This window comes from Benincasa hispida, chromosome 10 (genome assembly GCF_027475165.1).
Source record: "Benincasa hispida cultivar pf3 chromosome 10, pf3_genome.v1.1, whole genome shotgun sequence".
Taxonomy (NCBI): Eukaryota; Viridiplantae; Streptophyta; class Magnoliopsida; order Cucurbitales; family Cucurbitaceae; genus Benincasa; species Benincasa hispida.
This window is the reverse complement of record NC_143487.1, coordinates 55825973-55849208: the sequence shown is the minus strand read 5'-3', so window position 1 is coordinate 55849208 and position 23236 is coordinate 55825973. Positions and strand designations below refer to the sequence as shown.

At 31.5% G+C, this 23236-nt stretch overlaps 2 pseudogenes; one reads left to right on the top strand and one right to left on the bottom strand.

Moving 5' to 3' along the window:
- Window positions 1-838: 838 nt before the first annotated feature.
- Window positions 839-1570, top strand: LOC120087795 (large ribosomal subunit protein uL24z pseudogene; annotated as a pseudogene).
- Window positions 1571-4066: 2496 nt separating this feature from the next.
- Window positions 4067-11804, bottom strand: LOC150033474 (uncharacterized; annotated as a pseudogene).
- Window positions 11805-23236: the final 11432 nt, after the last annotated feature.

The window sequence follows — 23236 nt, the reverse complement described above, 5'->3', positions numbered from 1 at the left end:
GATGTAAATGCTACATAGTTGGTTCTCATCCTTCAGAGACTACGAGTGTAAGAGGAGCATTCGTCGACAAAATGATCACCCTAAGATGATCATCACATGGCTATTGAGAACGAATCAAATTAGATGGTTCTATTTCTCTATCCCACAATTTGTAATCGACAAATTCATTGCACAATTCAAGAGTTGTAAAAACTAATATTCTTATTATAAACAATAATTTAAGATATAAATATAGTAAATATATAAATCTATTAAATGGATTCTAAATAATTAGAAAGACAAAATAAAAAAAAGGAAAAAATAATAAATAAACTATGTTGTGTAACTTGATTAATAATTTGAAAGTAAATCTTCATTCGATGGAAAATGATTTAAGAAGATAGTGCTTTTATGCAAAAGTAAATATTGATGGTAAATTCTACTAATATCTAATTGATTAACCTTATTCTCTAAGCATGACCTTGTGAAATAGGTTGAGAAATCAAACCAGATTAAAAACGTCGTGTCATCTCTCTTGATTTTTTTCAATTCAATGTTACTTTCGATTAATGTTTTAAATATTAATTATTCAAGTTTATAATACTTAATCCAATATCTTAGCAGCTAATTAAATCTTACCATTGGGTGCTAAATCGTGATATATGCCATTGTCCATAACTTAAAGCTTCAACAGTTTACATGGTGCTCAATCATGGGTAATATGTTAAAATTTAAGAAGTAAAAATAAATAGCGAGAAAGAAAAGAATCATGAAAGCATGAATCGGGGGTATTTTGGTAAATACGAATCCAATATTTACAATTTCCCTAAATATAAAAAGAACCTCTAAAATTAGGTTTTCTTCCTCTTGCCTTTGGTTATCCTCAATTCTCTCGGATTCACTCAACAGAGACGCCAAAACCCTAATCAATCACAATGAAGTATAATCCTAGAGTTTCCAGCTCCCGCCGTAAGAATCGTAAGGCTCACTTCTCAGCGCCGTCGAGCGTCCGGCGGATTTTGATGAGCGCGCCCCTCTCCGGCGACCTCCGTTCCAAGTACAATGTCCGCTCGATGCCGATTCGCAAGGACGACGAAGTTCAGGTCTTGAGAGGAACCTACAAAGGCCGTGAAGGTAAGGTCGTACAGGTCTACCGTCGGAAGTGGATCATTCACATTGAGCGCATCACCAGAGAGAAGGTGAACGGCTCCACCGTCAATGTCGGAATCAAGCCGTCGAAGGTTATGATCACAAAGCTCAAGTTGGATAAGGACAGGAAGTCTCTGCTTGATCGTAAGGCTAAGGGCCGTGCTTCTGCAGATAAGGATAAGGGCACTAAATTCACCGCTGAGGATATTATGCAAAGCGTCGACTAATTTTGATCTGGTGAAAATTTTGAAACTTTTGTTAGTTCTATCTAGCCCTTTCTCTGTTTTGATTTGCTTTTAAATTTAAGATTTTGTCTTATTTGTTCTGGAAAGAGGAGACTTATTGTTTTTTTAATTTTGATGCTTTGAGTTCTGCCGTTGCTCTCGGTACCTGGATTTTTGGTTAATTTTCAATGCAATATCATAAGATTCCTTTTCTAATATTTCTGTTCTTGTCCTTTGAATGGAGAATTGGTATTTGCTATTGAGATTGATTTAATTTCTGGGTAACAGGGATTATTGTTGTTGAAAGACATAAAGCAATTGTGAGTTTAATTTGAACCTTAGCCTTTTGGGTTTCTAATTGAAGAATTTAGTATGTTGCTTTATCAAAAGATTTGATCCCTTAGGTTGGTTTGGTAACCATTTAGTTCCTAGTTAGTCTATTTTCTCTATCTTCTAAAGAATTGAATTAACGAAAATATTTTTAAAAACTATTATGTTTTTTCAGAAGTTTACTTTATTTCCTCATTCCGTTAGGAGGTGTGGCATACATTTTTTTTAAATTTAGATTGATAGTTTCCCTTCGAAGTTAGATGAACATTAAGTTGCTTTCCCTTTAACTAAACTGAAGCACCATTAATTCAAGATATCCATGGACTTCGGTTACTAAAGAGCTTTATAATTATCCATTAGGTCATTTTCTATTGGTTTGGAGCCGTTCTGTATAGATGATAGTTAGTCCCCGGGGCTCATTTAAATGAGACTGTTTAAGAATCGCTCTATCTGCAAACTCAGGAAGACTTGAATTAACTGTTATCGGTTATCTGTGGTTTGAAAATTATTATTAGTTTTGTTCTTGTGAATGAATTATGAACTGAAACTTGATTCTTTGCTTTCGAAAAGTCGAAGTCGTAATTTCTTACCGATTGTGAAGAATGCCTGAATGAGTTTTTTTCTTCTTGACAAGTTCTTGGAGGTGTTTGACAGAGTATGGTTATTTGTCATTTGAATTCTATGTTAGGTTTTGTTTATTCCAGATTCTACAAAACTGAGTTTTTCGGCTATATTACCATCTAATAACACTACTATAGCCTATAGGTGTTTGGGAGCAATTGTGAAATGATTTAATTTACTCCTAAACGTGTTTGTAATTTTTTTTTTAAGGGAAAACATGTTTGTAATGATTTAAAATCAATTTCCATGGTATTACATTTATAAGCTTAAAATGAAATATGAAATTGATTTGGGATGATTAAAGATATATTTGTGAATTAACAATAACATGGCAAAAGTGATTTTGATAAATTCTAAGGTTCCATTTGGTAATCATTTAGGTTTCGTTTGATAATCATTTGGTCTTTTGTTTTTGTTTTTGAAAATTAAGTCCATTTTATCCATATTTCTTATAATTATTTGTATCTTTCTCAAATATAATGCTTGAATTCTTAGCCAAATTTCAAAAAGAGAGAAACTTTTTGGAAATTACTTTTTTTAATTCTCAAAATTTGGCTTGGTTTTTTAAACCATTTGGTGAAAAAGATTACATAAAAGAAATTTGGAAGTGAAAATAGTGTCTATTGCTTAATTTTCAAGAGCGAAAACCAAAAATAAAATGATTACTAAGTAGGACCTTAGTTTTTTATTTTTGTTTTTTAAAATAAAATCTATTTTATCTATATTTCTTACAATGATTTACATTTTTCTCAAGGACAATGGTTCAATTCTTAGTCAATTTTTTTTTTAAAAAAAGAACTTTTTTTAATTCTTAAAATTTGGCTTAATTTTTTCAATCATCGGTAAAAAGTAGATAATAAAGAAAAAAATTTGGAATGATAAGTAGTATCTTAAATTGCTTCGAAGCATGCTTAAATCTATAAAAACATGCTTAAATCCATTTGCTGGACACTTGCAAAAGTTGAGCACTGAGATTAAGTTTAGATTCTTCAGAATCATCCTCCATGTTAAGGATTTGGTTGGTTTTCTATTTTTCAAAACTTGAATTTGGATTTAACTATTTGTCTAGTTAACCATAAATATTTTCTTGCCTGAATCGGGTTATTGGGCTTTGCTTTGAAAGAGCCCATAAAAGAACTGCTCTTAGTAGTTATGTTCCAAAAATATATAAAACAATGTTTCCTTGCATAAATTTCTAAATTGTTGTGAATTTGAGGAACACAACGGTGTACAACGAGAACATAAATATGAAAAAAATATAATATAATTATAATATATAATAAAATAAATATAATATAATATATAAATATATAATATAAATAAATAACAAAAGGTAAATAAAGTGAATGGATTTTTCTACTTTCTCCCATCTTTTTGGATTGATCACCAATACGTGTCTTTCAAAATCCACCAAATGCCATTATTGATTACATGAATACTAATAATATGTAATGTTGAGACACATGACAAGATATGGTCTAATAGATAAGTAACACATGGTCTGATCAATGGACACTAACAATGGACATCTACATTATATCTAATTTAATATATTTATAATACTTCCTCTTAGAGGCCCATTATATATATTAAATATGTCTAATTAAAACTCCCCTTAGATGCCCATTATATATATGAAATATGTCTCGTTAAAACCTTACAAGAAAAAAACCTATTGGAAAAAATTCTGGTGAAGGAAAAAGAGTACATATTTCATATAATCTGATACTCTTAAAAATATATTTACTCCTCTCGTGGAAATATCACTTGAGATCTCCGAGTCGCCGAATTCCAATGTTGTGCATCAGTTTTTCAAAAGTCGCGGTAAGTAATGCATTTGCAAATAAGTCTGTCAGATTATTTTTTGAACAAATTTGTTGTATAGTGATGTCGTCATTTTCTTTAAGATCATGAGTTTAGAAAAGTTTTGATGAAATATGTGTTCTATATCCGTTAATATATCTTCCTTTGATTTGGGTTATGTAAGTTGTGTTGTCTTCGTATAATATTGTTAGAAGATAAACCACATGTCCCACGAATGTGCTGAGTCATTGATCTTAGCCATATACATTTTTAACCAGCCTTGTGAATTGCAAGAATTTTTTAGCATGATTTGAGGAAGTGGTCGTTATAGTTTGTTTCACTGATCGCCATGGTATAACAATTTCTTCACATGTGAATAGATAACCTGTTTGAGATCTAGTTTTGTGTGGATCAAGTAAATATCCAAAATCTCATAGCCAACTAGATAAAAATTTGATTTATTTGAATAAAACAAACTCATGTTGATCGTTCCTTGGAGACAACGGAGTATATGCTTAATTCCGTTCTAATGTTTTTTTTTTATTTATTGAAGAAGAACTATATCTTGGTAATAAATTTATTGAAAATGCAATATCTGATCTTGTATTATTAGCAAGATACATAAGTACACCAATGACACAAAAATATAGTACTTCAGGACCAAGAAGTTCTTCATTATCATCTCGAGGTCAAAATATATCTTTCGTCACATCTAATGAACGAACTTCCATTGGAATGTACAATGGATGTGCTTTGTTCATGTATAACCTTTTAAATGTTCCATTTGCTAAATGTTCAATTTGCAAGCCAAGGCAAATTTTTATTTCTTCGAGATCTTTATATCAAATTCTTTCTTAAGATATTCTATTTCCTTTGAAAGCTCTTCAAGAGTCCCAATTGTATTTAAGTCATCAACATATAAAATTATAATAACAAATCCTGACCGTGATTTCTTATAAAAACACATGAACATATTGGATTATTTTGATATCCTTCTTTCCACTCAGGCGATTGTACCACATTCGTCCTGATTGTTTCAATCCATATAGCGATCTCTTTAACTTTATTGAATATAATTCCTGGGAATTTGATTTATATGTTTTAGGAACCTTAAATCTTTATGGGATTCTCATATAAATATCATTATCAAGAGATCCATATAAATATGCTATGAATACATCTATAAAATGCATGTCCAAATTTTCATAAATAGTCAAACCAATCAAATATCTTAGTTTAGTTGCATCCACCACTAGAGAATATGTCTCCTCATAATCAATACTAGGTGTTTGTGAGAAACCACGTATAACTAATCTTGCTTTTTATCTTCTAACCTCATTATTTTCATTTCTTTTCCTCATAAATACTCATTTGTATCCCACAGTTTTGACACCTTCTGGTGTTCGGACTATTGGTCTAAAAACCTAACGTTTTAAAAGTGAGTTTAATTCTGTTTCGATTGCTAATTCTGTTTCGATTGCTTCTTTCCACTAAAGCCAATATTTCCTATGTTGACATTTTTCAATAGATTTTGGTTTAAAATTCTCATTTTCAGATATAATATCTGAAAGAACTGTTGAAGGTTCACAGCGGAAGGGAACCGGTCCCAATTTTAATCTTTTTACATAATCCCAATTTACATATCAATCAAATTATGCATAATCAATAAATTTACAGCATGTTTGGAGGGAATTAGAATTAGGGTTTAAAGAAACTTACCCTTGAAGACAAAAATTCTTTGTGTATTCTCTTGATTCGGTCACGAACACTTCGATCATGATCTCGATCTCCAAAAATTTCCAGCAAAACAAATGGCCACCACCAAGAGGTCAACCTTTATGTTCTCTTGGGAATGAGAAAAGAAGAACAATTTTTCTTCTCCGTGTGATCTTGGGAGTAAAAATCAGAGAGAGAAAATTCAGTTTCTTTCACCCTACGTAAAATGCAGAGGAAGAAGAAGTCCCCTAACCCCTCAATGCCACACATCTATTTAAAGAGAAAAAGAGGAGGGGAGTTATAACTCTTTCCTTCTATTAAATTCAAAATTTAATTATATATATATATATATAACCAACTTATCATACAATTAAACTGCATGTTATATCAAATACAACATATAAACTATAGTTTTTATATTTCTCTCAGTTAATCAAGGTATTTGATATAAATCTCGTTTATACTAAATTTAATTATATGAATCTCATTCATATAATTAGTATTTGAATCGTTCAAATATTTAATTCCTCTCAAAATAAACTTTACATTATAATGTATCAAATACATTATTGTAATTATATCATAGACCGCCTTCATAGCTGTGTTCAAGCCTTGGAATACATTATTCAAGCCTTGGAATCAGACCTTAAGAGAGCAATTTACCTACTTATCTCGACATTAGGGTATGAGTGAATTTTGCCTTGTGTAGCTGTGTTCCCAACTCCCTAGTCAGACGAATCCCCAAAATTGTAAGCATATTGAGTCGATGATCTAGCTACTCTCACTTATGCAAATCAAAAGACCGCCTTCATAGGCAGGAGTTCACAACTCACTCAGGATTCAAGTCATGTTACCTATGGTCATCTTGGTGAAATGTAAGCATCTATTATTAACAATGTTATATAATAAGACTAGTCATTTCGTGGTCTGGTCTTATACAAACTCTTTGTATAGGATACCCCCATTCACATACCTATACATGAATGGATCAGATCATTTGTAGCACTTTACAACACTTGTAACATCTACAAAGCAGGCCATATCCGTAGTGTTACTAGGATAAGGTACCCAACCTTATCCATCTACTACAGACCGTTTAAGTTATCATTTAAATATGATCCATCTGTATGTTGATGTGTTATTTTATGTGATGAAATTATGGAATGAGATGTGGTGATAGAAATGTGTTGAGCAATAAGTTTTCTCAACGGAATCCAAGTATAAACCCCACTGAGTTTCCTGGTAAGTCCAGAGTCGAACTTAGGGACTAGGAAAAACAATATGCGGTGATAATTTCTAAGAAGACTTTGTGGTAACCAAATAAATCAAATAGTTGTTTGGGTTGTTGTTTGCGGTATAAAAATAAATGTATGCGGCAGATTTGAGAAAAGATCGATTATGCGGTAGATGCACTAAGTATGCGGAGGAACGGGTTGAGAAAGTCCTTAGCTAGCATTTCCCGGGAATGCGTCAAACTATGCGATCATGCTACACTCATGCGACAGCAAGTCATTTTTCAATGCAAATGCGGTGCTCCTAGTTCTAGGACGCATGTGTTAAATGCAAAAATGTCCATAGAGCTTATTCCTAAGTCTCTACTCTTTTCCTATGCGATGATGCACACAAAGACAAGGTGACCGCACACAATCATATCCTATCTTTAGGATGTATGCGATGCATTAATAGAAAACAGTGTTTATTCTTAAGCTCCTATCTCTTGATTATGCATTCTAATCTGTCTCTCTCAAGCCTAGATTCTAACCTGAATTTTTCAAGCCTAGATTCTTCCCTTAGATTACCCTCCTGAGTATCTCTAATAGATGAATGATGCATACATAATACAAGATAATCGCATAGAGTGAATATCCCCAGTATGCTAGCTAAGTACTTCTCAACCCATTCGAAAGATTTAGCTACTCATGCGTAATAAACAGAAAGTGAACAGATATAAAGAAGTAAGTTCCATTTCTATAGATGAGTTTAAGTACAAAATGATAATGGAAGATAAGGATAGAGAGCCTGACAGCAATCCCTTACTTCCTAAGGCTTTGACACTGTCAACTTTATTCTGTTCAAAAGATATTCCTGCTTCCGCAAGAGCTGACTCTCTCTCTGATCTCGATGCTTCCGGCACTCTCCCAAGTTCACCGGAACGATCTATCGGCACAATCTCGCTTCTCTCGCTTCCGCCTTAAATAAAAGAAAATCTAAGAACAAAGCTAATCTGTCTAAGGAAAATTCTCTAACTATCTGAACTGTTCGAACTTCTTTTCTGAAGGTTGCCTTTGGTATTTATAGAGCTTCGGGGTGAAAGACGACTTCTCTCTTATAATTGCACAGTGGGATGACTTTAATTCTCTGACTGATGCGTCGAATATTTGTCACCAAAAAGCTGAGTGTACTTGCTACAGTAGACCGTTAGCGGCTTGTCAACTTAATTCGGACTCGACCGTCATCAGCTTTCTGTCCCATCGTGATTAATTATGCTTTTCACCCAGATGCGCCCACCAAGTTGCGGCGGCTTTATGCAGCAATCCTTCTTGAGCAGATACTTGCGAGCACAAATCATTGCAAAGCCTTGCGGTAATACTGCGTTCGACTGTTGATTTCTTGTGATCACATTTTCTGCCTTGCGTCAACGCATATTCTGTATAAAATATCAAAAGTTAATTGTTTTTATGCGATGAACACATGCAATCGCAATGTTATGAACTTAATGCTTTTTGGACGCAATCTAACATATTTTATCAACGCAAACCTTCATTGTTTAATAACTTAGCATTGTAATAACGTGCATTTTTGCCCATTATCATATGTCTCTACATACATGTTTAAATTACATAAAATAACCTAGGTTCTTTGTTTATTGGATTGAGTAAATGCTCACAAAATAACAATTAGTTTATACAATGTTTACAAACTACAAGAATACAAGAGAGATTTAGGACACCAATCCCAATAATATCAAGAGCAACATTATACGAAAAAATGTTGTCAATAACTACATGAGTTCGGTTTCATCTTTTTCCTATCATAACATAGTTTATTGAAATCTCATTATTATCTTTATGTATTCTACCTTCCTTATTAGTTATGTCATGAATTTCTTTATGGGTATTTACATCCTCAACCAAGTCTTCTTGACTATTAATTATTTTTCTTTTTCGAGGATTTTTATTTTGAAACGCACTAGTCTACCACGCTTCTGGTATGTTTCAATCTCATTAGTGACAAATTTTTATGTTTAGATATCAATTTTTGATGAAACGTTTGCAACTGGTATATGTGACTTAGCTACTTTCTTTGCATCTATAAATATATCGAGTAACTGATTTGCTATATTTTTCAAATGAATTATCTTTTGAACTTTAAGTTTACATTGATCTGTACGGAGATCTAAATGAGACAATAACGATATATTCCATGTAATTTCTTTTTCCAACTTATTACTTCCTCCCCCTAATGTTGGAAAATTTGTCTCATTAAAATGACAATTAGCAAATCGTGCAATAAATACATCACCCATCAGGGGTTCAAGATATTTAATAATTGATGGGGAATCATATCCAACATATATTCCTAACCTTGTTTGAAGACCCATCTTAGTACGTTGTGGTGGAGCAATTGGAACATATACTACACATCTAAAAATTCTCAGATGGAAAAAATATTTGTCTCATAACCATAAGCTAATTATAATGAAGTACTTATGATAAGCTACTGGCCTAATGCGTATAAATGACGCTGCATGCAGAATAACATGTCTCCATATAGATGTAAGAAGCTTAGCTCTCATAAACAATGGTCTAACAATTAACTGCAAATATTTTATGAATGATTCTGCTAGACCATTTTTTGTATGAACATAAGCTACAGGATGTTCAACATTTATCACAATTGACATACAATAATTATTAAAAATTTGGGATGTAAACTCACCAACATTATCAAGATGAATGGTCTTAATTATATAATCAGAAAATTGTGCTCTTAACTTAATTATTTGAGCAAGTAATCTTGCAAATGCAAGATTTTGACTTGATAATAAGCACACGTGTGACCATATGCTGGATGCATTTATTAATACCATAAAATATCTAAATGGTCCACTTGGTGGGTTAATAAGTCCACATATATCACCATGAATTTGTTTTAAAAATGCAGATGATTCAATCCCCACTTTGACCGGTGATGGTCTAATGATTAATTTGCCTTGAGAGTAAGCATCACATAATAATTCATTATATTAAAGAATCTTCTGACTCTTCAATGGATGACCATTTGAATTCTCAATAATTCTTCTCATCATTACAAACCCTGGATGACCTAATCTGTCATGCCAAATTGTAAATACGTCTGGATTCATGAACTTCAGGTTCATTATTGTATATGTTTCAATACTCGTATATGAGTATAATATAATCCAGAAGATAAAGCATGCAACTCTTTTAATATACATTTTTCATATGAAACAATAGATATGATATACAAATACACCATACTATTCTTTTTATCAATCTCAATATGATAACCACTGCAATGTATATCTTTAAAACTAAGTAGATTTCTCTTTGATTGACTAGAGAACAATACATTGTCAATTGTAAATTTTGTTCCTCTAGACAAAATAATATTTGCTTTTCCAAACCCTTCAATTAGGTTTGCAGAACCTGATATTGTATTAACTTTTGTTTCCAGCATTGTCAGTTTGGAAAAATATTTTCTACTTTTAAGTATTATATATGTAATTGCACTATCTATCAGACATAGATATTCTTTACTCAATTTTTTAGTCACCCAACATATTTAAATGATTCAGGCTTCTTCATTAAAAGAAAATAATTACAATAAGAAAAACAACATTTGGAATATACAAAGATTAACATCTACTAAAAGGAAAAAAATATGGAGATGAATAAAAAAACGACATTAAGTCTAGATATTTTAAGTCAAAGAAAACATTTGATGTTTCATCAATTCTACCAATTTTCTCTTCAGGAGATTCAAAGAAGTTTGCCATATCCAAATTTGTCATATGGAATGGGTTAAATATGTCATTATCCTGGTATGTAAAATTTGCTTCTACATTTTTCTTTTTTTTCTTTAAGGATGCTTGATAGAGATCAACTAAGTGTTTTGACGCACGACAAGTACGTGAGTAATGCCCAGTCATTCCACATCAGAAGCATTCATTTTCAACACTTTTCGAACTCTTATCATATGGAGTTTTTCCTTTATGACCATCATTTCGTGTTTTTTTTTTTTTGAAATTTGAATGATTAGAACGACCACCACGAAAATAATAATTATTTCTTCCTCTGCCATGGTTACGACCTCGACCTCGACCACAACCTCGATCACGATTAATATTGAAATTCACAGCATTCACTTTAGGGAATGGTGTCATTCTAGTTGGTCGAGATTCATAATTTTTCATCAATAACTCATTGTTTTATTTGATTACGAGAAGACATGAAATTAGTTCAGAATATTGTTTTAAATTCTTCTCTCGATGTTGCTGCTGCAGAAGCATATTCGAGACTTAAAATGTAGAAAACATCTTCTCTAACATATCAACATCAGTAATTTTCTCTTCGTATAACAACAATTTCGAACTGATTTTAAATAATGTAAAGTTGTAATCACTTACTGATTTGAAATCTTGTAGTCTCAAGTGCATCCCTCAGAACGAGCTTTAGGAAGAAAAACTGTTTTTCCATGATCATACTTTTCTTTCAAAATTTTTTACAAGATACGACGATCTTTTATTATAAGATACTCCATTTTCAATCCATCATGGAGATGCTGATGAAGAAAAATCATAGCTTTTGTTTTGTCCTGACTGGATATCGTATTTTCCTCTTTAATAGTCTCTCCAAGATTTATAGCATCCAGGTAGATTTCGGCATCAAGCACGTATGACAAATAATTATTACCGTTAATATCAAGAGCGACAAATTCTAAGTTTGTGAGATTTGTCATGACAACACTATCATAAAATATTGTATTTATATTAGAAATTTAATAAATATTAAATATGAAAAATAATATTAAATTTATTAATTATAACGAAGAGGGAAAAACCGACATATCTTTAGGATCTACTTTTAGCAAGGAAAATAATAGGAGTTCGTGCTGATAATGTGCTGTGAATTTGAGGAGCACAACGACGCATAAAGAGAACACGAATATGGAGAAAATATAATATAATAAAAATATAAAATAAAATAAATAAATATTAAAATAAATATAATATAATATATAAATATATAAAATAAATAAATAACAAAAAGTAAATTAAATAACAAAATATGAATTTCTCTACTTTCTCCAATCTTTTTGGATTAATCAACAATATGTGTATCTTTCAAAACCCACAAAATGCTACTGTTTATAGGCAATTTAACAAGTAGGAGGTGGATTACATGAACACTAAATAGTATGTAATCTTGAGACATATGGACAACACATGAGCTAATAGATAACTGACACATGGCCAATGGACACTAATAATGGACATCTACATTACACTTAATTTAATATATTTATAATATAAATCTATATTTTAGAAGGATTAGATTTTGTAAACTCTCCATCTATCCACATACCCAAAGACACATATGTATGCAAAATGTGGGTGTTTATCAGTATATAAGAAGCCTCTAGGACTTAAATTGTGCCCTGTAAACGTAAAATGCGAGGAAGGTGCATATGCAATTGCTAATTTTTTCCATTCCTCCCAAACTCAAAGACTCAAAACTTATTGGGATGAATTTCATAAGCTATATGTACGGATAAATACATGTAAAATGATACTAATAGTTAAAAAAAATTTGGGTGTTTTTGGAGTATATATAAGGACTCTATGGGACATTGTTTAAAATATGGAAAGTGTAGAAGAAAAACAACATTTTCAATACAAAAATAATGATGAGATTGTATGCAAAAATTTAAAACTGATGTTAACCCATCTTCAATAGCTTCGTAAAGCATATCAACAATTATTTGAAATCCTTCAAACCCTCTTTATTTGCACCCATAACTCCACCTCTAGCTACCTCCACAATTGCCGATGAGGACACCATAGGTTTGTTGGAGTGTGTTGGATTTTTGACAAAATATTAGAAATGTAGTTTATCCGACATTGATTAAATTGAAGAATGAGGATGGACTCCAAACCTATAAAAGGAGCCTATGCCTTTAGGTTCAAGTTGTCTCAGCTAGAAACACTTTAAGCTTAGTGTGCGAATTCTAATTAAATTCATTTTATATTCTCTAGTTGGAGGGTGAGAAAAAGATGTGAGTAGTTTGAAAGAGTGCTATTTTTCACATAGTGGATTTCTTTTTGGTGGTTCGTTATTTTTCTCCAAGTTGGGAGTTTTCCATGTAAATTCTTATATTTCCAGTTTTATTGTTTTCTTTTAATTTCTCTGTTATTTTTCTGTTTATTCATGTGATAAAAGCGGGAGGTTTTTTCCAACCGAATGAATACATGCATAGAATGGCTAGCATCTCTTTTCTCCTCTGATTGCTTCACTCCATCTTTCCCAGTTATGGTTTGTTTTTGTTGGAGTCGATGAAAAAAAAAATAGTTGATATAATACAAAGCTGAACTCACATCTATTCTCTTAATTGAGTATGAATATTGACAACCAAAAAATAAAAAAAATAAAAAAAATCAAAGTGTAGATATCAAAATGGAAGATTTATTGAATAAACTACAATGGCTACTAAGAGCGAGTCCTTCCAAGCAAGCGTTTATAATTCACTCAGGACTAAGATTATCAAGTCGTATATAATCTTCATGTGAAATATTAGTCTTCTCAATTAATGATTTTATAACAAGAAATAAATACTTTACAATTTCTTATTCAGACTTTTGTATAGGATACCCTCACTCAGTGGATCATATACGCAAAAATTAGAATTATTTCAAATGATTTTAACTTTTGATTTTTTTTTTTTCAAAATCAAATCGTTGTACACATAGCCCATCTTTTGTCACTTTCATGCCAATGAGTAATAAGCATCTTCCATGGTTGGGCTGGTAAGCTAAATTTAGAACGTCGTAAGACAGTTCGTCCTATATCCAATATAGGCATTAGAGCTTTGAGAAGACCGAGAAGGATGCATCTTTGGTGAACAAGTTATCGTGTCCATGATAAGCATTGGATAGCCAAGTGCAAAGTGGATATGGGTGCAACCTAGGTTGTACTTGGATTCATCTTCATGCATCACATTTAATCACAGAGAGAAAAAAAATATTAAATCATATATATTTTCTTAAAGATTATCCATTTTCATACTTGACAACTTGTAACTAGACACTTGCATGGAATGCACAAAAATGAAGTGCAACACTGAGGCACCAAATTATTTTCCTTTTTTAATTGGTTATCAATGCAATAATTAAGTAATGATTATAACTACAAATAGAGTGTAACGACCCGACCATTCGGGTACTTTAACAAAGACCGTTACTCATGACTACACATTTTCATTCAAACATTTTGACCAATAAAATATAAATTTAGTGAAACAGAGCTGATTATTTCAAACAAAAATTTTAAATTAATAAATAAATAAAATAAACAAAACATTTAATCGGGGTCCCCTAAAAACATAAATTTAAAACTGGAAAACATTGAAGAACTTGAAAGTTTAACATAAAAAGTTCTAGAATTTCAAATATCAAGACTTGTTTCAAACATGAAAAATATGAAAACATGAGGGGAAGCTTCTGTCTGATCCCAATTGCACGATTACAGATTCTTTTTTATCATTCTTCAGTCTATCCTTGCCCTTACTTAAAAAACATATCATAAGAAAGAGTGAAACTGAAATACTCAGTAAGTAACCCCACTACCGGGGTCAAGCTAAGCTATTATGTCCAATAAGTGCAACATTCTAGTGGGACATGCAAAAATCTCTACTTATCATGGATGACCATCTAGCAAATAATTTAACCCGACCTCTGGTGAAATCTCAAAGGTGATCACTAACCTCTGGTGAAGTCCTAGAGGAGATCACTAGCCTCTGGTAAAATCTCGAAGGAGATCACTAATCTCTAGTGAATCCCAATAGAGATCATTAACTTCTGGTGAATCCCGAAGGAAACATAAACCTTTCGTGAAATCTTGAAGGAGATCACTAACCTCTAGTGAATCCCGAAGGAAACACAAACCTTTGGTGAAATCCTAAAGGAGATCACAAACCTCTGGTGGGTACATGACTACGGGTAGGGACAACTATCACTAATATAAATTTCATGCATCATAAAACAGAGTCACACACATGAATCATAACCTAAAACTCATACATTCTCATGTTGTATTTTATGCCCTAAAACTTGTAGATAGTAAATGCCATTAATTGACCATCATCAATAAAGAGTTATGGATATTAAATAAATAAATGTTATTGTTTGTATTACTGTCTATTTTGTCTTAATAACCCTAAACCCAATAAACTAACATCCAAGGTTATCTTATGAGTCTTGAGTTGTATGTGGAAACATACATGGATCAATGTTCAAGATACAACCTAGAAGGTCTAAAGTATATGGATAAGGTTGGGTACCTTATCCTAGTAACACTATGGATACGACCCACTTTGTATTTGATACAAATATAATGATCCAACGTGTTCATATAGGTGACACACAAGTGGGGGTATCATATGCAATGAGTTTGTATAAGATTGGACCGCGAAATCGCGAAATAGTAACCACTAGATGTAACACCGTTGACTAGTTAGGTTTCTATTTCAATAGGATGACCTAGACAACTTAGTCTTAATCCTGAGTTTATTGTGAACTTCTGCTCACGAGGGATTGTCCTTTTATTTTCATGGGTAAAGGTGGCGAGTTCATCGACCCAATTTGCCTACCATTTTGGGAACGAAACTGAATAGAAAGCTGGGAACATAATAATACAAGATAGAATTCACTCATTCCCTCCTTGAGGGTAAGTAGATGAGTGTTCCCTTAAGTGGTGTCTCTGGGACTTAAACAAAGAGTCCTACCCTTTCATTGGCTTGAGAGGGATTTCTGTTTATTGGTTGGACCATAAATAGGTTGTTCCTTAGAGAAGCACTAGTACTTAAGGAGCCAGAGGTAACCCAAGGATAAAATGATAATTTGATCCAGTTGGAGTTACGAACACTCTTGAATGACTAACTTACTGGTATTGGTCTATATTCATAGACACAGAAATATATTTATAATGAGAAGAGTGCAACTATGGGTCTTTAGTGGAGTGTACCCACAGTTAACGAATGTTGATACTTGGTTAATGAGTTTAACCAATTAATCTCATATCGTTGGAGCTTCTGACCTACAGGCCCACCAGGTTCCCTTGTTAGCTCACTAGAGGATACTTAAAAGGGATAATTTGAATTGTACAAATTAATTTGAGGAAACAATGTATTAATAAGATTAATACATAATTAGTTATGAATATGATCTATAATTAAATTGGAGAGCAATATTTGAATAAGATTCAAATTAATTAATTCAAGTGAATTAGATTCACAAAAAATCAATTAATAGAGAGGTTTTGTACATGGGATATATATGGTAATTAAATGTATACATTAAATTGGGTTTAATGTATAAGTAATTATTTAATTATTGTGCAAATTAAAATTAAATAAGTGTTATTTAATTGTGCATATTAAATAAGTATTATTAATTGGGCTAATTGATTAAATAACCATTATTTAATTAAATGGGCTAATTAATTAAATAAACATTATTTAATTAATTATAGAAAAGGAAAATATATTGGGAAAGGGTCTTGGCGTTTCTCTATATAAAGACCTCCCCATGGCCCTTTGAGAAGACACTGGATACACAATTCTCATTGTAGAGAAACTCTGACAATACACAACTCCTTGATGTTATTGTGTAGAATTTTCTCTTAACCTCTCTATTCTCTAAAACCTTATTCTCCTCTCCCTCTCCCAATAGTTAGATACCACCTATCCATCTATTGGAATCCCATAGAATAATGAGGCAACTCTCGTGGTAGTGTTCGAGATCGTTCAAGGAGTTGTTCATGATCAATACCATTTGGAGATCCGTTCATTGGAACCTTGGAGAGGATTGTTCATGGCACTTGGAGAATCTACCAAAAATAAGAACCGTTCTAATCCTTTCCCCAATAACATGTTGATTTACGTGTCTATTCATTCAGTTTAGTATAACGATTTTGTTTACTGTAAAAATCGAATTGCGGGATGTAAGGCGTTGATGAGACACTTCCGTTGTGAGATTCGATCCCTTTACCTCATACATGTCAAATAAGATCTAGTTCATGCTCATACATTCTTGTAAAATATCTTATAAAACAAGATCGTGCCCATACTTATCACATACTTCAAACATGATAGTCATATGTTCATATTTCCTTTCTAATTAGGCATCATGATTCATACAGTCTTAGAACCATCAAAACTATCCTTAATTTTATCGCCCGACATGAAGGCAGTTCCAGTAGTAAGATTACTTACCTTGGAATTAAGTCCAAATAGCTAGCAATTGAACTTTGCAAAACCTTGAATCCCAACATGTGGTTTAATCCAAAACTGTTTCGAAGCTTCAAAATCAACACAATCCAACAACTACATCACCAAAATAAACTTTTAACTCTAATTAACAATAACTTTAGACATTTTAATCCAACCTCCAAAATCAAAATTAAAACGAAAATTAAGCCAACACTTAGTGGGTATCCAAAAGTTCTCAACAAAGACCCCAAACTTTACAAAAAAAAAAAGGATGTCGAACAATTTTAATCTTGTCTAAAATATAAATTCTGAAGATAATGGTGCTAACGGCAATGGCGACGATGGCAACCATAGATGGGTGATGAGCGTTGCTGTCGGACGACGCAAATTATTTAGGCTAGCAGCTGGTAGTAAGGGTCTTGTATGAGTAGGGTTTGCAAGAGTGAGAGAGAATGGAAAGGTTCCAATTTTACAGATTTTATTAAGCAACAATTACGAACAACCCAAAGCTCCAAACAATGGTTCAATAGTTCAAAATGAGACCCTATATGTCCTGAACAGACTGACCAAATTTCAATATATCCAATGGTTCAAACTTCGACAATCGACAATTTTATGGAAGTTGTCGCAAAAAATTTGAATTGCTATCTTTCTCTTCGATTTTCTGCCTCTTTTCACTTTCCTATAATTTCAAATATCCCAATTCTTTCATTTTTTTTGAAATTTTAAAAAAGATAAATCAAATATTTATCACAATATCTCCAAAATCTTCAAAGATTCTAGTAAATTAATTAACTTCCCAAATTACCTTAATTCAAGCTCCAAAAACGAAAATTAAAATGCATAAAATTTATCAATTTGATACAAATTAAATCCTTCAATATATTTAAATCAATTTAAAACCACATAAAATTAATTATCTCCTCAATTGTTTTAATTTGACTCCAAAAACCAAAAATAAAAGAAATTAAAGTCCAACAATTTAAGATAATTAACCCCAATTTATCTGAAACTCGAGATGTTACATAGGGATTAAAATAAAAACCCAAAGTTTAGAGAGAATCATTATACAATAAACTTATAAATTTATCATTTTTACATTATCTTATATTCTAAAATTATATCTCAAAAAATTCTTTGGTCTTCCTTTACCCCTATGTAATTAACTATTATTTACTTGTAATTATTGGAACAATCCTTCATTATATAATTAATTAGGTGAGAGATTAAAGGAGGGACAATATTAATTTAATTAATGATTAAACATTTTTCTAAGTCTTTGGTCTTCCTTTTTTTTAATTATTAAACTTAAACATGTGTTTTGACTTGGTTTTTCAAGGTTATGTGGATTAAATTTAGAACTTCTCTGGTTGGAAAGTGAAATAATATTTATCAAATTTCAAATAATTGATCAATTAAACAAATCAAAATTCTCTTTGTAGGACTCATCACATTCTATTTTTCCCTTAAGAAAGAAGACTCCAAAATATTTGTTATTTGGTATCTCAAAATACACTAAATAAAGCTTTCAAGATGAATGATGCAACATGTTGGATGGGGTTAGCCAAAAATAGACAAGTCAACCAATTCCCTTGATGTCATATAAAAAGTTATTCTCATAAATTCAATGGCTAAATTTATATATTATCCCTAATATTTTGTTTCATTTTTGAAATCTTAATTTTTAAAATTTGATGATGGATTGTTGTGTGTTTATTTTTATTATAGTCTTTGAACATCAATTACTCAAATGCTTAACATTACATTTTGATCAGACTAACAAGGGGATGATTTTACAAAACGTTATTACAATCGAGTATATGCATGGTAACAAAATGAGGGTAGGCAACAACCAAAAAATTTAATTGAGGAAGGAAAATTAAAGTTGTTTGGTTTGTTTGTTAGGGACAACAATCCTCAAAATATCTTCTAATGATATGAAAATTTCCATTTTGAGCATAATTCTCATGGTTTTATTTTTTGTTTTAAGTGAAAAGGCCTTATATCAGTAGAGATAGTTGTCCTACTTCTATATCTATGATCATCCCCCTTTATTGAGGACTTTGGTCGTATTTCCAACAATCGTCCTCCTCTCGAACAAAGATCATTGGACCTCCTCTTATAATAGTCAACTATCCGTCTTAACTCTTATCTAGGCTAACTCTTCTTTTATCGGGGCACACCACCTATTCAATAGAGTTCAATCATGGATCATATCATGACTACTTCCAAAGCTCTAGTACACATCTTTTTTCGACACTTGATCGAAGATTTTGCCGACATGACTCTAATACTACTTGTTAGGAACAAGACCTCTAAAAATTTCCACAGTGGTGTTAAATTGTCTATTTTGGACACAAATTCTCATGGTTTTGCTAATTTAGGTAATTTCATCCCAAAAGACTTCATACCAATTGGGAGTTGTCTTCTCTTATAATTCTATGATCGTCCTCTTATCTTGCCAATGTGAAACTTTGGTCTCATTTCTAACATTGTCCACCACTAATAATGTTATCCAACCAAGCCTACTTCCTTTATGTTACACAAGGCATCACTTAGGCTCCATTTAGTAATCATTTCCTTTTTTGTTTTTTTTTTTAAATTAATCTTATTTTCTCCCTATTTTTTTAAAACGATTTGCATCTTTCTTAAGTACAATGGTCGACTTCTTAGTTAAATTCCAAAAACGAAAACAAAATTTTAAAAGTTACTTTTTTTTTTTAGTTTTCAAATTTTAGCTTGCTTGTTTTTTTAAATCATTGGAAAAAAGTAGATACAAATGAAGAAATTTAGAATTAAAAGTTGTATTTATAAACTTAATTTTCAAAAACGTTTTAATTATTTACCATTATTATTGCCACATATATGCATTTCAGTAATAAGGATAAGGACTTGCTAAGTAAAAAACTAAAAATTTTGATGACCTAATTGAGAGATTGTTAAATATAATGGATAGATCACGTTAAAGTATATGAACTAAAATTTATAATTTATTTTATTTTATTTCAGATATATGTAGATTGTTATTACTCCTATATTTAAAAAAACAAAAACAAAACAAACAATTTTGTTCTTGTTCTAGCAACGTAGTTTTCATTAAATAGTTGTCTATAATAATTTTTGCGTTGACCAAAATTTGTCTCTGTACATATCTATTCATATATATATATATATATATGATGTATTCTATGTGTTTAGTACTAATATATTCCAACTTAATTAAACTACTAAGACATTGACAATTTTCTCTTAATTAATCAATGAAATTATGGATGTGTTTAGTTTAACTTTTTGAGTGTTTAATTTTAAAAATAAGTCATTTAATGTTTAGCAACTACTTAAAATTAAATTTTAGAGTACTTTTAAGTGTCTTTTAAACAATTTTTATAAAAAGAATTTAAATAAAAATGACTTTTTTGAAAAATATTTTTTCTCCTAATCAATCAAAACAGACCCTAATTCTAATAGGCAACTGATTTTAATCCTAATCAATCAAGAATTTAATTTACATCCCTACTACATCAATATCCCTCATTCTCAGGAGAGAACTAGGGTGTATTTATTTACTTTAAAAACATGGGTATGTTTGGATTGACTTGAGAAAAAAAAGTGTTTTCTAAAAAAACTCATTTTTATTTAAACATTTTTTGTAAAAATTTATTAAAATACACTTGAAAGCTATTTTAAGTGGTTACCAAACATTTCAATTTCTTCCAAAATAACGTATTTTTTAATTAAACACTTGAAAATGTATTCCAAACACACCCTAAGTTATTATGGAAGAAATTGGAGTGTTTGACAACCACTCAAAATAGTTTTTTTAAAATATATTTTAATAAATTTTTATAAAAAATATTTAAATAAAATTAAAAAATTTTAAAAGTATTTTTTTATCAAGTCAATCTAAATGGACCCTTGCTCTAGCTTTAGTCGTTGGGATTTGTTGCGGGAAAATTTCACAAAATGACCCGAAACCCAAAAACTTTTCTACCAATGACCTCTTCCTAAAAACTTTTCTACCATTGACCTTTTTCCCATGTGAAATTTCAAAATTACCCCCAGATTTTAAAAAGCCTTCAGACTGTCTAGGGAACACGAGTCTCTACGAATACTTTACAACGATAGGGTCTCCCTCCATTTCATTCATTTCCTGATCATTGAGAGAATACTAAGTGAGCGTTTAGAGAATAATAAGCGAGTGTTTAGATATTACTAAGTGATCGGATATAGATTACTAAACGATCGTACAGAGAATACTAAGCGATCGTTTAGCTAACTATTATGCGATCGTTTGGCTAACTGTTACGCGATCGTTTAGTTTTTGTTATCCAATCGTTTAGATATCTATTATGCGATCATTTTAGATATATGTTATGCGATCATTTAGTTTTTATTATACGATCGTTTAGGTTTTGTTCTACAATCATTTGACTAACTATTACGCAATCATTTAGATATATGTTTCTACCATTGTTTAGTTTTTGTTATGCGATCGTTTAGATATTTGTTTCTGCCATTGTTTAGTTTTTGTTATGCGATCGTTTAGATATTTGTTTCTACCATTGTTTAGTTTTTGTTATGCGATTGTTTAGATATTTGTTATGTGATCGTTTAAATATCTGTTATGCGATGGTTTAGTTTTTGTTATACGATCGTTTAGGTTTTGTTATGCGATCGTTTAGATTTTGTTATGCGATCATTTAGTTTTTGTTATGCGATCGTTAGATAAATTTATGATAAATTTGTAGAATACAATTGGTGTTGTACATTTAACTAAGCAAATAAATAGCTAAGAAAATAAATAACTAAGCGATCGTTTAGATAAATTTGTGCTAAAATTATATATTGTACAGTATAATTGGTGCTAAAATTACATATTGTACAATATAAATTTGTATAGTATAATTGGTGTTGTACAGAACAAACGATGCGAAAATTACATATTGTTTAGTCTAGATGGGCCAGTGCCAGGTGTTATTAATGTTTGTCTGCACGTTTTTTTGTTATGTTCTTTCTGACCACATCGTGTACACCTGTGTCTTTGTCGTGGCTCCTCTCCAATTGAAGGTATCTGGAAGGTTTGACGTCAACCTACACTTGCTACCTTTTGCGGTGGTAGAATTGGTTCAAAATCTCCAAAATCTCCAACATATGGTCTTCGAATCCATTATTAACTGTGTCCGACTGGGAAGATTGGTTTGGCATAAGCAGCAAGCACACACTCAACTGTAAACCATTTTGCACATAATGTTTGAACATTAATGTTTCTCAGGGTCGCTGCAGATATTGCATGGGAGCATGGGATCTCGAGGCAATTAAACTCCATACACGTACATGTCTGTGAACGAAGATAAACCAACGCCCCCAAATATCCATTGTCCACATTAATTATATGCATATCCACCGGAGAAACACGATATGTTCTAGACATCAATTTTGATTCATTAAGAATACTCATTGTGTAATCAGTTATAACGTTTGTGCATGCCATTGCATGTGTACGTTGAATATAGATCCAACCTTGTAGTCACTCACGAATATGCTATAATAGTTTTATGATTAGTAGTTCTCAGACATCTTTCAACACTCCATTGAGGCATTCTACTATATTTGTCGTCATCTTGTCATACCTATAATGGACTTGATAAACCCTTGCCCATCGTTGTAATCCAACCTCCTTAAGATAGGCCGTCACACCAGGATATTGATGGAGCTTAGCCCAATACATCTGAAAGTCAAACATTCTATAAGCTTTCGCCGCTAGGTAGAAGTGTGGGATTATGTCTTTATTCTTGAATTTGTCCACTAAATTGTTCCGTATATGGTATATACACAGGGCATGAAATGCATCAGGGAATATACTTGCAACAGCCTTTGTAATTGAGATGTGACGATCTGATATAATC